The 15212-nt window shown below is 42.3% G+C and overlaps 1 protein-coding gene and 1 long non-coding RNA gene across 7 annotated transcripts in view; both read left to right on the forward strand.

Moving 5' to 3' along the window:
• The window catches only part of DPP6 (dipeptidyl peptidase like 6), an 825076-nt gene that overhangs the window by 358985 nt on the left and 450879 nt on the right, over positions 1-15212 (forward strand). The gene's annotated exons all lie outside the window — the stretch shown is intronic.
• The window catches only part of LOC102154307, a 105129-nt gene continuing 90757 nt past the window's right edge, over positions 841-15212 (forward strand). For 2 of the 3 annotated variants that reach the window (XR_005371356.1, XR_005371358.1), the window contains exon 1: positions 841-895. This is a non-coding gene — a long non-coding RNA (uncharacterized LOC102154307). Of the gene's footprint in view, positions 964-15212 lie in introns of all 3 variants that reach the window. The other variant, XR_005371359.1, reaches the window with a different exon arrangement.

Raw genomic sequence — 15212 nt, forward strand, 5'->3', positions numbered from 1 at the left:
ATAGAGGAATATGTAGAAGTTTTTTGTTTTTGTTTTTTGTTTGTTTTTTTAAAATGCTGTATAAACACATTCAACTCAAATGGGGAATAGACTTCTAGAAGACCACTTCCCTTTCTCTTTCCATTTGCCAAAATTTATTTTTAAGTGAGGTATTAACAGTCCAGAGATGTTTGGAAACAAAATATCATTTAAGCTGAATGAACTGAATTCATCCTTTAGCTCTAAAGCCAAGTAGATTGTAGATAGGCTCCTCAGGAAAAACCGAATCCATTCTGGCCAGCACCCTACCACACCAATGTACCCAGAGTGAAACTTAGCAGGTGAAGGAGAAAAAGCTGAGGCTGGTTTGGTTAAAATTTATTGTATGTTCTCAAATGAACTAAATCCTTCCTTAGAGAACCAAATTAAGTATTTTCCCCCCTGAAGTAAAAGCACAAATTTATTTTAAAATATACAGTCTTCATTTGAAATGACTTAAAATTGAAAAGCAGTGATCAGTAATACTGTTGAGAGTAAGAAAAGAGAGAAAGATAAAATCTCGGTGCTACCAGTGAACCAGGACACATTTTTGCTCAAATATGGAGCAGGGATGAGTTTTTAGTGGCAGATTCTGGTGTAGTGTGAATGGATACATATGCGTGTCCATGTGCATGTGCGCCCACACACAGGCCTCATGTATCACAGAATTGGAAAGATGCCGTAAGTGCACCCCAGGATCAGGTTCACTTCTCAGGAATCTTACAAATAAATGAGAATATGCCTTTTCTTAAAAGATCTCCAGAACACCTCCTTCTGTGTTCTCTTGCGGAACCTGGATCTTTTGTTCTGTGTTCAGTTCCAGAACCTCTGTAGCTTCTGGAGCCCTGAGAGCTGGCTGTCTGATAGCACTGGATGTGTAAGAGCTCTTTTTTGTTGCTTTTCACTATTCTCCGAGATGCACAAGGCCAACTATATAGCCCTGAGGTGTGTAATCACCTATTAAGTTAGGAGCCCCAGGATTTAGTGTAGATTGAGAGGTTAAATTATTTACCCTTTGTGATTATAATGCCGTTGCAAAGAGTTTTCTGAAGTGACTGAGAGCCCCAGGATCTAGTGTAGACTGAGAGGTTAAATTATTTACCCTTTGTGATTAGTATATGTGCTGCCGAAGTGAGCACCACCCTTTGTGATTATAATGCCATTGCAAAGAGTTTTCTGAAGTGAGTGAAATTTTGTAAACAGCACATTCTGTAAAGCAGACATTAAAATGCATAGAGATTGGAATTCTAAGAGAAGACACACCTTTCCAGGAGGACACATGTGATGATGACCCGGGAGCGGGACTTCTGACATCTTCTGCCCAGTACTCTTTGCATTCAATCCTGTTGCTTGCCCCATAGTAAAATCAGATACTGAAACAAAGGAGCTGGCTTTGACCATCAGGAGAGTTAAATTTTTTATGAAACTATGTTACAGGGAAAGTCAATGTGAAACATCCATAGTGAAGGTAGGAAATATCAGAAAGGGAGACAGAACATAAAGACTCCTAACTCTGGGAAAAGAACTAGGGGTGGTGGAAGGGGATGAGGGTGGGGGGTGGGGTGAATGGGTGATGGGCACTGAGGGGGCCACTTGACAGGATGAGCACTGGGTGTTATTCTGTATGTTGGCAAATTGAACACCAATAAAAAATAAATTTATTATTAAAAATAAAAGAAATAGTAAAAGGAAACCCAGAAAAACAAGATTCAATATTAGGAAGTGCCAACACTGACTTACTTCTGAGGTGGTCCTTCCACAGCTCAAAGAGCGGCAATGGATGCAGTGGTGGTACTAGTGCACATTAAGTTTTATTCTGCTCGTGGTCTAAGTCATGTAAGGCCCTCTGGACAAAAAGGAGACTTGAAGGAACAGGACAAGAGTCAAAACCATAGGTTCTTAAGATTGTGGAGAAAGTTATCTAGGTCTCTGAAGAAAGAAACATTCTGGCTGCCAGTTGGGTCGATGTGTGGAAGAAGAGAACTCAAAAATCAGGCATCCTAGCAAGAGCATGTGCAGAATGAGATGTGCATGCTTAGGATCTCCAGGTAGGTCCTGGCGAGGAGGGGCAGTGGCCAGGGAGAGGACCAGGGGTGCAAGAGTGGGGAGCAGCACAGTCTTTGTGCAGAGGAAAGGTGGGACTGGTGTGGTGCTCTTCTTAGAGGAGGTGCTCTTCTTAGTCTTATCCCCAGAGAGAACAATGTGCAGTGAGGCAAGCAGCTAGCTTGAAGCCATAATCTACTTTGCTCTGGTGGTGACAGAAGTTCCCGTCTTCTGGGATGCAAGTTATGCCATAGACTAAATGAGGTCCATAAGCAAGTGTCACTCAAGAGGCTATGTGAAAACCCAGACAATCCCACATTGCCTGTATGCAAGGCCCAAATTCAAAACAAATGGAAAACAGATGACTTTTCTTTTTGAAAAATGGACATGTCATATTCTCATATTCTCTGGCTTTGAACACATTATATTACATTATACTGACATCACATTGAAAGTGATCCTGCCCCTCACTCTCACTACAGGAACTACCATGGAATGCTTGCCCAAGACCTTCAAACGCTTCACAGAGAAAACCTGAGGGACTTAGAGGGTTGGAGGAGGCTGCCCACTAACCTTTCACCAAAATATCATCCCCTCCAGGATGCCCATGGACAGTGTGAAGATGCTCGTCACTTGCAGTGACAAATGCCCACCATGTTTCTGCCTCATTGGGAAGTGCAGCATTATGATTTTGGTTCTGCACTGGGTATTTTTTGCCCACTCTCGTGAGAAAGGGCGGAACGAGTCGGTTCATCTAGGGTTCCGAAAGTTAGAACCCTTCCTTCTCTGAGGAAGAGATTCTAATCTGGGGAGGAAGTAGGTGTCCATAAGCATATAAAGATGGATAGTTGTTTGAAGCCCTGGCTTTCAAAAGATATTGCGTGGAGGTTGTGTCTTCTTGTTTCAGATATGGCTCAGAAAGCCAGAATGGACTGAAATGTTTTAATTTCAGGTCTGGGGTTTGGTTGCCTGGTGGCCTCAAAGCGTAGGAATGGGAACCACATCCGCTGGGTAGAATGTTTGTTGTAACACTGCAGGTGGCTGACATTCTCAAACCCTTTCTGCCTGGGGCCCTGCGTACCCCGTGAAGTGGGAATGGAGAGGGAAGGGGAGATGGGAATCGTTCAGGGAAAGTAGCCCCAGAGGTTGTGATCTGATCTAGGAAGTTCATTCCGAGTCCTCCTTGTCCCTCCATCTGTTGTTAGATTTTAAGACTCCTTCGGGCCTCATCCTGGGGCCTCCAATCGCTACTAGGACCCGCAGCAGTCCATTATTTGCTCACAGCTGACCTTTCAAAACCTTCACGTGTGCTCCGCCACCTGGACCTGGCTAGATGCCTGAGACAAGCCAATCCCTACGAAACATTTAAGGTTGTCAGTTGTAATGCGCTACTCACCTTGAGAGCATCCATAGCTTGAGCAACAGCTGTTGGTGATGAAACCCAGCAGAGCCGTGAATGGCTGGAATTTCCGGTTCAAAGTTATAGCACAGCCAATGGAAGAAAAAACAATAGGATGTTGTCTCACAATCATTAATGACAGATTAATTAGAGGTCAGGGTGAGGACAGTGTTGGCAACCCCTGAAATCACTGATAGGTTGCCCGTGTCCTGTTAAGTACCTCTTATTTCTGCATTTACATTAGATCTGGCCTCTTATCACTCGAGCCCCAAATAACAGACACTGTTGCAGCTTTTGGCTTCCAGTTCCGGGAGGATTTTGCGGTAATGGAGTAGAAATTCACAGGCAATCCCTTCTTAGGAAAAATTGCCATGAGCGCACACATTAAGTCAGTGCTGGGGGCCAACTGTGATAGGGGTGTCCATTTATTTTTAATAGTGGTGGCTAGGGTGCCGTAGGATCCAGAACCCGACCCCCACCCCCCCACGGCTTTAGAAAACGTATTAGTGATATACTCGAGTCTTGATAATAGACTTTTCCATGACAATTTATATATTATCCCTTTACTAGTATCTGATCAATGTTTTTAGAGATTTAACTTCCTCCGCCAGAACTCAAGAAAAACCGCTTTCCTCCCTCTGAAACGGCATGAGACTCTGAGCATCATCTTAAGCTGCTACGTTGTTAATTTGGAACACTGGCTTCTAAAAAATGTCCGTGGGTGTGCCTGTGAGTGTAGGGAGGGGAGCCGGACCAAAAGGCACCAGTGCAATCTGCTCGATAAAATGGGGAGACTGGTGGTGGGAATGAGGGGGGGCACTTTCGAAACATTTTTGAAAGGTCAGAGTCTGTGCTCTGACTCGCTCGAATGACTCCCCTTGAATGTAATGGGAATTCATGCTCTGGGAAGGATAGATTCAACCCTCCAAGTCGGTTACCCACAGCAAGATGAACATCACAACCCCGAATTCGAAACATACCCTCTTGATTTTCTCTCTAGAAGTTAACATGCAGCAGAGCTACGTCACGGTGGTGACGTATGTTTTAAAATTAACGGAAGAATTTACTTCTCTATGTTGAAGAGGCAAGTTTTATTCCCCATGTTCGAATATTGGCAGTTGTTATGGGGTTTGCTCAGGGAATTCTGAAATATGACACTTGCTGCCTATCCTAAATCAGGTCTTCAAATGGGAGAGGGAAGGAAACATATTTTTAAATGTTAATAGCCCGCTTGATCCCCCATCCACTTATTAGACAGATGTCGGATCAGAGAAGGATTTTTATTTTGATGAATAGGAGACATAGAAGAGAAGCCAAATGGGAGAGAAGGAAGCTGTCTGGGACGGCTCAAGGTTGGGAGGGCAGAGGGATGGATCCCCAGGTGTGCTCTTGCAACCTGTGGGACAGGACAGGGAGGACCAGCGCTGACAGGAGATGCTTCTGGAGAACAGGAAATGCTTACACGCGAGTAGTTTGGAGCATGGTGGCCTGGGAAGTACAACCCTGGAAAGCAATGGAGAGTTAGTGGAATTCTGGAAGAAAGAAAAGAAATCTGCACTTAGGGCAGATTTGGGGGAATATACGAAACTGGAAGAATGGCCTGGATGTAAAAATGATACTTTGTGAGGGTGATTGTTCTTCTAGGTATGTTCTGACTGCCTGAGAAGAGTACTGGAAGCCTCTAGTTTTCAAAGAACTTAAAATGGTTTGTGATGCCCCAGATAGAATTCAAGTTTACTTAGAAGCAACAGGTACTTTATGGTATCGAGGTACATACACACATATGACTGTTAACATGTGGATAAATAAATGCAGTATTACTTGAAGCAGCTTGAAAATTTTCTAAGACTTGATATAATTAGGAAACCTGGCTCTGATTTTTGAAAAAGGAAAAAAATGCTCCATCCCTCCAATTCCACATCATAGGGTACACAGGTAAAGAGTGAGAACTTTGGTAGGCATGAACTGATCTGTCCTTGTTAAATATCATAGCCTTAATGCCTCAAACTCTCTTGCTGCATTTTATGGAATTTATCTCCTTCTTACGAGGATGGGGTGGACACTTTCCCTTCTCGACAAGAACCCTCTTTTCCAGAAAGTGGGAGAACACCAACTCGGTGGGTCTTCCTCCGGCTACCTGAAGGACCTGGGGCGGATCTCGGCTGAGGCCCTACCAGGAATAATGCTCATCACACTGGTGCTTTTTTTTTTTAAAGATTTTATTTATTCATGAGAGACACACACACACAGAGGCAGAGACACAGGTGGAGGGAGAAGCAGGCTCCATGCAGGGAGCTCGATGTGGGACTCGATCCCAGGACTCCAGGATTACACTCTGGGCCAAAGGCAGACGCTCATCACTGGGCAGTGTTCTGTGCTTAAATGTTCTCTTCAAAGCACCAGTGTGCACAGAGCACTGCTCTTAGCATGGACATTTCAAGCCATCATTTAGCAAGTACTTAACTACGTGTGTTGATATCACAATTATATTTGAATGGATGTTTTTTCCAGCATCCGGTGAGGGCTTGTGTGTCCATTCTAAGATGGGTTAGTCTAGAGGATCATAGAACATTTGACGTTTAATGCATTTTACAGACTATCTATCTTGCCCAGTGATTTTTGGACTTTTGTTTTAGTAACAAACCTTTTTTCCAAAGGGAATAAGTCAAATTCAACGTGTAAAAGAGGTGCAAACCCCCTAATGGCCCCCAGACATGTCAGCAGCAGATACTCCCCAGTAGTGGGCCCCTGAGACATGTTAGCAGAGCACCCCCTTCAGCAGTTTGGAGCACAGCGTACAAACCAGATATCTAATTGAGCAGTCTGATTTTACACAAGAGGAAATAAGGCTCAGAGAGGTTGAGTAAATTCACCGAAAGCACGCAGCTGGCAAGCTGCACAGTGAGAACATAACCATTGCCCTCTCCTTTTCTTTTAGTTCCAAATCAAGGAATCCCAGGTAAGACATGGTAAACATAATACACTAAGAAGATTAACACAAAAACTAATATGAAGAGAAAACTTCAAAGATAATAAAGTGAACAAATTAAATGCAAATTTAGGAATCCTTGTCTGGACTTCAGTTGAGAAAAGGCAAATACTTAAGGCCATTCTCTGTCTGCGTGTCTTATGGATAGATGTAGCTGTTCTTTCTTTTTATTGCACCATCTCTGGAGGCACTAGGGCTTTTGTAGCAGTTTTTCATATTTGATTAGTTATTTAATGAGTTGCTTTTGAAACAAGGAAAAAATGAGGATATAACAAATATTTTTCTCCTGATTTTTAAAAGTATCAACAATTAATAAATTCTGTGTGATTTGGAAGTATACAATAGGTAATTTCCAATCTCCTCTTACACTTGAATAACTTCAAAAGTAATAGTTATACAACAGGTGTGGGAAGACAGCTGTGAAAGAGAGAGGAAGCTCAGCACATCACGTGTACAGACTGGGGCCTCAGCCCACAGGAGGTCAGATGTTGAGACATCTGGAAATTGTTTGAGCTCATATGCTGAACCAACGGTGCATTGATCATTACCCACAGATTATAGATCCCTTTGGAGGATCTGATGAAAGCCATGGACATGCTCGCCAAAGCCCCATAACCTCTTGGTTACAGAAGGCTCACAGACACAGGCACATCCATCTGTAAATCCATCAGTGTCGCCTTCTGGCAAGCTAGCACAGTCGTGAGACACAGCAGTAGAATATGCTCACTGCTGAAACCTCATACAGATATAACTAAGTAGCTATCACCTCTGGGTGCTGTACTAGGTACCATAGAGGCACTGTACACAGGAAAGAATGGCGATGGGGTTGGGGACGAGTGGTCAGGAGGAAGTGGGTCTGATACCCCGACAGTGGTGGAGAAGGGAGCGGTGAACCATGTTGAGCCGTGACAGTTTAAAGAATGCAGTTGTCAAGCTGGAGAAATAAAGTGTGTCTTTAATGTTCAAGAAACTGTTAAATATTATTAGAAGAGATGATGGGATTTTGGTTTTTGATTTCCTGGATTACTCTTAAAGGCAAAAGACTAGGGATCGGTAGGTTTAAGTGCCTAGACAGCAGCTTTAGCTTGGTGCCCCCACATGTTCTTCAAGCCAGAAGTCTCTGCCACCAGCATGATGCCAGGACATGCACAAAGACCATCAGCCCGGGCTCTTTCCCTAAAAGGGCAGGTTTGACTAAGGGCCCTTCTACTTGATGTCAAACCTTTAATACCTTCCCTGTCACACAACCATGAGCCTCTGACAGACACAAACCACGTCCTGCTGCTTCTGTAGCTCCAATGCCAAGCGGAGTACTGGCCCCATCAATCCGTTTGCACAATGAGTCCATGAAGATATGAATTGCCTCCTCCTCTGTCAGCCTCCTCCCATGAATGACCCACAAAGTTAAAGGGTCTGTGGCTTCATTCATTCCACAAATGAACCAGGTTTCTGGAGCCCTAGAGGAGAATAGGACCCAACTCCTTGAGTGGCCAACCCGCCTTGCCTTCCCTGCCTCTTGGGACATCAGTGCCCATTTCCTTTCCCCAAATTCTGCCCACACCTGTTTTACCTGGAACCCTTCCTCCACCACAGAATCATCAGCCACGTGCCATGGCCCATGTGGCAGTGTTCAGTCCTCCTATTCTTAGCAAATATCCAACCAGGTGGGTAAACAAGCAAAGTAGCCATTCTGCACCTCCAACGCCCTCTCCCTGTTGCCAAGGCAGACGCACCATGTCTTCTTCTTCCACTGAGCGCTAGGATGGGCCCTCTAAAATGTAGGAGAGACATGCTTTGAGGGAAGAAGAAACAAAGTAAATCAAGATGAACAAGATGGAAAGATTTGGAACACTGGCTCCGTTTGCCCTCTCTTGAGTCTGGTTTGGTCACGTTTGTTGAACTTTCTTGTGAGGCAGGATAGGTTCAAGGGTGATTTTGGGGGTAACAGGTTGAAGTGCTTTCCTAAGGAGAAAGAACCTGTGAAGCTGTGGCTTTCATAGCAGGGGCCCTGAGGGTGCAGTGTGGGAGGAGGAGGACTGGGTCTGGGTTTAGGCAGTCTGGGTTTAAATCCCAGCTTGGGCGCTGACCAGTTGAGCAGCATCGGGCTGTCTGGGTAACCTTAGTTCCATATTGTGCAAGAGCTGACTGGCAGCTCCAGATGTCATGGGTGGCTAGTTCTGGTTTCATACCTCGGGCAGAGGAGGAGGCATGATGATGTGCTATGAGCCAGGTCAGCAATTCCACTGTCTACCCCCACAGGGTGGCTACAGGAGAGACATTGCCAAAGGGATGTGAAGATTTACGTCATGGAAGGTGTGCTTTTCCCCAACTGCTGCTGTGCTTGAAATTGCATAGTTAATAAGCCACACTTGAAGCAGTGAGTCTGCAGCTTTTGACTATTAAATTCACTTAGGCGTGGAGCCAAAAAGTTATGCTAAAGTACTTGAAGCTTGGTTGTGGATGATGAGTTGTCAGAAATGTTCATATTTGCGACTTAGATGGTTATATAACTTAGTTCAGTAGTGATACTGACGTGAACCCGGAGTAGTCAAGCGCCTTGTGCATGCAGCTTCGCATGGGAAGCAGACTTTGTGCCCATAAGTTTATTAAAATTTTAACAGTGTGGCCAAGTTTTAAGATTACCGAATTTGGTTTCTGAAGGATTATGGTCCTTGTAATGAATGGATATATTAATAGAATTTTTTATTAGTTTATGTCCATGCGGTAATATGTCTTTTGAAAATTTCAGGTTTATGTAATTGTGTTTTCATTGCTCAAATGAGGAAATTGTACTTAAAGTAACAGACACTAATTGAATCCAAGGAACACACTAAAGAAAATAAAGATCCTTGTGCCCTGGAGAAGATGGCTTTGCACCTTTTGTGATGCTCATGGTAGCTTGCAGAAAATGCAGTCATCACATGAGTACCAAGGAAAAGAAGTACTAATCTCATGTATGGTTTTCACTCAGATCTTCATTCCATGAAAGAAATTCAAAGTATCTTTTAATCCTGTAGTAGCATCTGAGCTGATTCAGTGTCTTGAATTTTAGGAATAGAGAATTTAGAAAAAACATCAGATTTTAAATATTCAAACAGTAAAATTTTAGGACCTTTCCCTGTAGGAGAATCCTCATGTCTAGCCTCAAATCACCTATTAGTTGTCATTGAAATTACTCACAGAGATTGTGTGTTACACAGTTGTGTTTAGAAACGTGTGTGAGTTTTTACTACTGTAGGACTCAGTATCTGTCCCTCTTGGACTCACTCTTTCCATGCTTAAGAATGTCGATTAGGTTTGTTTGTTTGTTTGTTTTACATTACCTGGCAAACAGGTGTAATGATCTTAATAAGACCAGTATTGGGGGAAACATTCACAGTCAAGCCACAGATCAGTTATACCACATCGTCGACCACGCTATCCCCTGTGTTCTCCACATGTCTTCCAATCCCCAACTACCAGACCAGAAATCTAGGCAGATTTCTTTAAAAATGATTTGTACACCAATGGAATTTTATGGAAAGATAAACCCCTTGGCTGAGTTTTGTTGGGCAGCCTCAAGACTCCCTACTGCAGCAGAATTGGAAATCACTAATAGACACAGGTTACGCCAACAAGGTGGGGATGGAAGGATGTGTTTCTGCCCCTTTGTACATCAGGATGTATTATTTTATTTCTTCCTGGATTCAGTGGGTGAAGTGTAGTAACGATGCAATATTATTTGTCCCCAGTCACCTGCATGAGAATATATATTTGAGAAAAAGAAACAGCTTTCGTGTAATTGACCATTTCAGAGTTACATCATCTCTTAGCTTCTTTGTTGGCAGTTGAGTCCATGATATGGAGGATGTGTGCATACACGTGCACATCTACCCTTCCCACCACCCTGTGCTCCCCATCCCTCCTGTTCAGAAGGACGTCACTTTGGTGCTGCATCCTGCTCTTCATTTGGTTCCCTAGGCTTGCAGCTAGGGAAGGAGGCTCTCATGTTGGAGGAAAGTAATGAAGTATAAACACCCAAGTATTGCCTAAATGCGGTCTCTCTATAGCAGTTGTCATCATGAATTTCCTCAACAGTCCTACTGATGTTTTTAAAAGCAAAAATTACACCTGATGATTATCTATTTCATGTAAAAATACAAAGACTGCTTTGATGTTAGGATGGAAATAAAGCAATCATGTTCTGTTTCCGTTTTTTTTCACTCTCAATTTTTTTTTTTTTTTTTGCTCTAATGCAGGTGAAACTTTTACTTCCAAAGACAAGGATAAAACTCCTAATATTTCCCTGTATAATTTTAGTATCTAGAAAAGGGTAATAATACTATTTTATATTTGTGTAACACTCAACAGCACTGTAATAAAAACGTAACATAAGCAACATATTCTATTTTAATTTTATCAGTGGCCACATTAAAATTCAAAAGAGATATGTGGAATTAACAATAATAAATTTATTTAACCCAGTATATCCAAAATCTTATCATTCCAACATGAAACCAATATAAAAAAGTACTAATGTGATCTTGTGCATTCTTCTTGTCCATACTGTGTCTTTGCAGTTAGATGTGTATCTTATCCCCACAGAACACCTCAGTTCAGACCGCCTCCCTCTTATTTTTTATTCCTTTTTTATAGAGTTTATTTTTTAATGAGAGACACACACACAGAGGCAGAGACACAGGCACAGGGAGAGGCTAATGCAGGACTCGATTCCAGAATGCTGAGATCATGACCTGAGCCAAAGGCAGAGGCTCACCCACTGAGCCTCCCAGGTGCCCCTCCCTCCCTTTTTTTTTTCCCCTCCCTTTTAAATACTGGATCTCTATATGTGTCTCATGTCTAGCATTTGGACATGAGTAGCAGCTCTCTACTGCACTTGGTTGTCACACAAATTGCCTTGTGTCCTCTAATATCCTCAGTTCTGCAATGAAAGGATGGACTCATCCCCTGAGGTAAGAGGAGTTGTGTCTGAGTCTATGTTATGAAGGTAAACATTTACCATTTGTGCCTCTATTTGAATTTGCATTGGCAAATGTAGTAATTTCCTCAAGTTTCAGAAAAGGTAGTATTCTTTCATACAGATAATGAGAACTAACTGAGAAAAAGGTGGTTTCCATTCAATATAAATATTTATTGAGTGCCTACTAGGTGTTAAACACACTTTTGAGCCCAAGGATCCAGAGGAAGTACAAGAATATTAAATTTAGCAAATTTTGATTATGTGCTAGGCATTGTTTTCTGCATTGATGCAATTCCCACTGGCAGCCTGGATTAGTTTTTGCCAAAGAAAATAGGATGTGATTTTGCAAAGCCTTTTTTCCTCGTATCCTTTTCTACTCTCTTGAGCTGAATACTAGCTCTTTAATGGGTAGCAACCTCTATAATTATTCTCCCCTTCCCTGCAGATATTGGCACTTTGTTTGAAAGATGTTGGGGTCGGTGGTATGGAATTGTAGAGGGCTGAGAGATCCAGCCTCAGGGAGGACTGCAATCTTCTTCCATAGGCCCTCTTTTCCTTCCTGTGGAGAAGCCAGCTGCCAGCAGCTTCCACATCCATACCCCCTAGCTCGGTCCCTGCCATCTGTAGCCAGGAAAAGCCCATAGAAGGACTCTGCCTGGCCTGCCTAAGTCACAAGTCCATCTGTAGACCAGTCACCTGATTTGGGGGCAGCGGTACTATAAGTCCACATTCTGAATTATAAAACGTAACCAGTGGGGCTTCAGATGTTCATCCTGTGTTATGATGCTATGCATGTTTGTGATTATAGAAGGTAAAGCTTTTGAATGAGGAGAAGCAGAATAGCTTGGCTTCCCCTCACTGCCTTGGGCATCATAAGCACAATCTAAGTCTTCATTTCTAACCTCATCATGCTTTGACACTTTAGCAGGCAAACTATATGAGCAGAAGAGTCGACAACAGAAGCAAGACAGTTTTCATTTGATCTGAAACTTTGTGCCTGGTGATATTCTGTGCCATGAAGAGAACCATGCTTAACAATTCATTTCTCAGCTATGTTAACACAATAATGATGATGCCAAGCAGTATGCAGCCACTACTTTCAGGGCCTAAGTAGGGGAATTAGAGCAGATCCATGAAACTAGAATAGTCCAGATTAGATCAGAAAATTTCCTAACTCTAAGAAACTTCTTAATTCCAGGCATACTTGGGAAGATAGCGGCATTTATTGGATTTCACCCTGAAGAGAAAAGCGTCAAATCCTGAGACAGGTTTTGTAGGCAGTAAACAGTATAGCTGTAGTCTTTAAGATGTTAGAAACATAAAGCACGCTTGCATTAGCTAGTGGTGCCTACTTCCAATGTATATACTTGCGACACACGACTGTGAAGTTACCCACCTGGTTTCAAAAGTGATGCCAAAAATCAAAACCGATGATGTGTGCAAAATTTCATTATAAACTCTAGTACAGTAGCAACTGAGATGGTAGTACTGTGATCCCTCCTGGTTTATAGTTCACTGTGGAAGCTGGCCTGCTTGCAGAGAAAAATGGGCCCATTAGCCCTGTTTGGGAAAAATGAAGAAATTCAAAACCAAATAAAATGCCATTCTGTACACATCTTGAAAAAGTTTATAAAGTAGTTGAAGTATAAAGGACTATTATAAGTCTGACAATAAACTGTAAGAATATTGTTTCCTTTCCAACATTCACTTTTCCAAGATGGCCCTAACGTCAAAGTCTGTTCCAGCATTTAGGTGTAGTTCTTAAAAGTGGCGCAGTTAGCCTAAAGCTAAAATTCTGTAGTTTGTATTAAAAAGGAAAGGAAGGAAGGAAGCTATTTTGGCACCAAAGGCTGTAGGAAATGAAGGCTGCACATAAAGAGCGTTTGCTTGGTTGATTGCACGTGTACGGCATCCAGCTGCCATTTGGCATTTGGCCCGTGTTTGGGGCAGGCTCTGATCTTGGTGACGGATGATTTTGTCAAGCTCTACACAGAAGGTACATGTCTATTTTCATCATCAACTAACTTCTATCGAGCACTTGCTGCTTTTGGTCCCCCAACCGTGAAGTTTTATTGACCCATTTGCCATCTCTCGTATAAGTGGATGGAATCATCTTTCTTGACGGGAGAACTCCAAGAATATTACACTTGTCTCTGAACAGTTTGAGCTTGCCATGTTTACAGATTGCCGTGTTAGCTCTGCTCTTTTCCTGTGAGTGGTAGGCCATTGGGAGGAGGGTTGGGCATGCTGACATTAATTCCAGGATAATTTCCATAGTCATTGTAAGTCTCCTTTTCAGGTGACACCCATGAGTTTGTAATAGTTTGATTGCAGCTTGTTAAAGTATTTAATAGATGAAAGCAATTTGATTTAATTACACCAAAGATCTACAGGGTTGGGTATGAGTGATAGTTGAGAGGTAAAAATGAGATAATTATAGGTGAAAACTTTACAAAAACCTGTAGTATGACAAGTACACAAACATATATATTCATATTTTCCATTTAGTTAGGAGGATTGAGGACACAAACTAAGTACAATGTGCCATTTCTGCAGTTGGGACAGAGCTTTAAAGGAGGATCAAGTGGGTGGGGTTCCATGGGAGAAATGAAATATTCTCTTTTATATTTGGAGATATCCTACAGATTAATTAAATTACACTTACTATAGTAACTCTTGCTTAATAGTTCACATTCATCATTACCTTCCACTTATATAGCATGTTTCCTGGGAATATATCTATTCCTGGCCTTAATGATCCAATCCCTCATTGCTTGGTTTAACTATGTTTCAAATAACTTCTGAAAGTTGGGTTGGCTAATGAATTGTTTTTTTCTTTTTCATTCCTTTAGTATAAACACAGCTTAATAATGGCTGTATTTCTGTTTGCCTTTTTGCTTTACTTCTCCTTGGTCTGTATCAAAACTAAGCTTGAGATAGCCCAGTGTATGATCTTCTCTTACCAGTCCTACCAAACATAACCCCTTCATCTCCCTTGTATTCAGTCACATTCACATCTAAGTACCCCAGGCTGCCATACTCTGTGTCAGCTTTGTGAGTATTATCCGGCCAAATGGGTATTTTTTCCATGCAGGCATGGGGTTGTGTCTTTTATGGATGTTCTGAATTTTAACAGGTTGTAGAGACATCATGCTAACTAATATTGCATGAAACTTTATGGGTAGTCTCACAGGCAGGCATTTATTTGGTCCTCTAAACTCTGGGGGTGGGATTTCTCATTTTCATTTTCCGATGAAGAAATGGAAGCTCAGTAATGGAATGTGCACCGGGACCACCAAGCTGGCAAGTTGGCAGAGTCAGGGCTCAGATGTGGTCTCCTTGCCCCGTGGCCACTGCATCACCAGCCGTTTTGCTTAGGAGGGACCTAGAGCCTCTATAGTACATAATGTTAATCAGGGAACCTCTTTACGACAACAAAAAAATATTTTTCTCCCCAGAAGATTCAGGCTTGGTCTTGATAGTCTTGAGCCCCCACTGCCCAACATTCCCTCTAGGACTTGCTTTATAACTTTATTTCTGATACAAACATGGTTCTCATTATTCATGGTTTCAGCTGATCTCTTTATACACTGCCCTAGGAATCACTTTCAAAATCAACAAGAGGGTAGCTAGATGGAAATTTCTTCTGTCATGGAAATTTCATTTCCAAAGAGAGAGAGCAATATTTCTTAATTAGGCATTTACTCTAATGATTCAGAAAGAGCGTTGGTTGGTCCTGTTTGCTCTATTTTCATTTATAAACTAAAGATTGGAATGATGTTTTCATGATTCGTTGAGAACTG

This window comes from Canis lupus, chromosome 16 (genome assembly GCF_011100685.1).
Source record: "Canis lupus familiaris isolate Mischka breed German Shepherd chromosome 16, alternate assembly UU_Cfam_GSD_1.0, whole genome shotgun sequence".
NCBI lineage: Eukaryota > Metazoa > Chordata > Mammalia > Carnivora > Canidae > Canis > Canis lupus.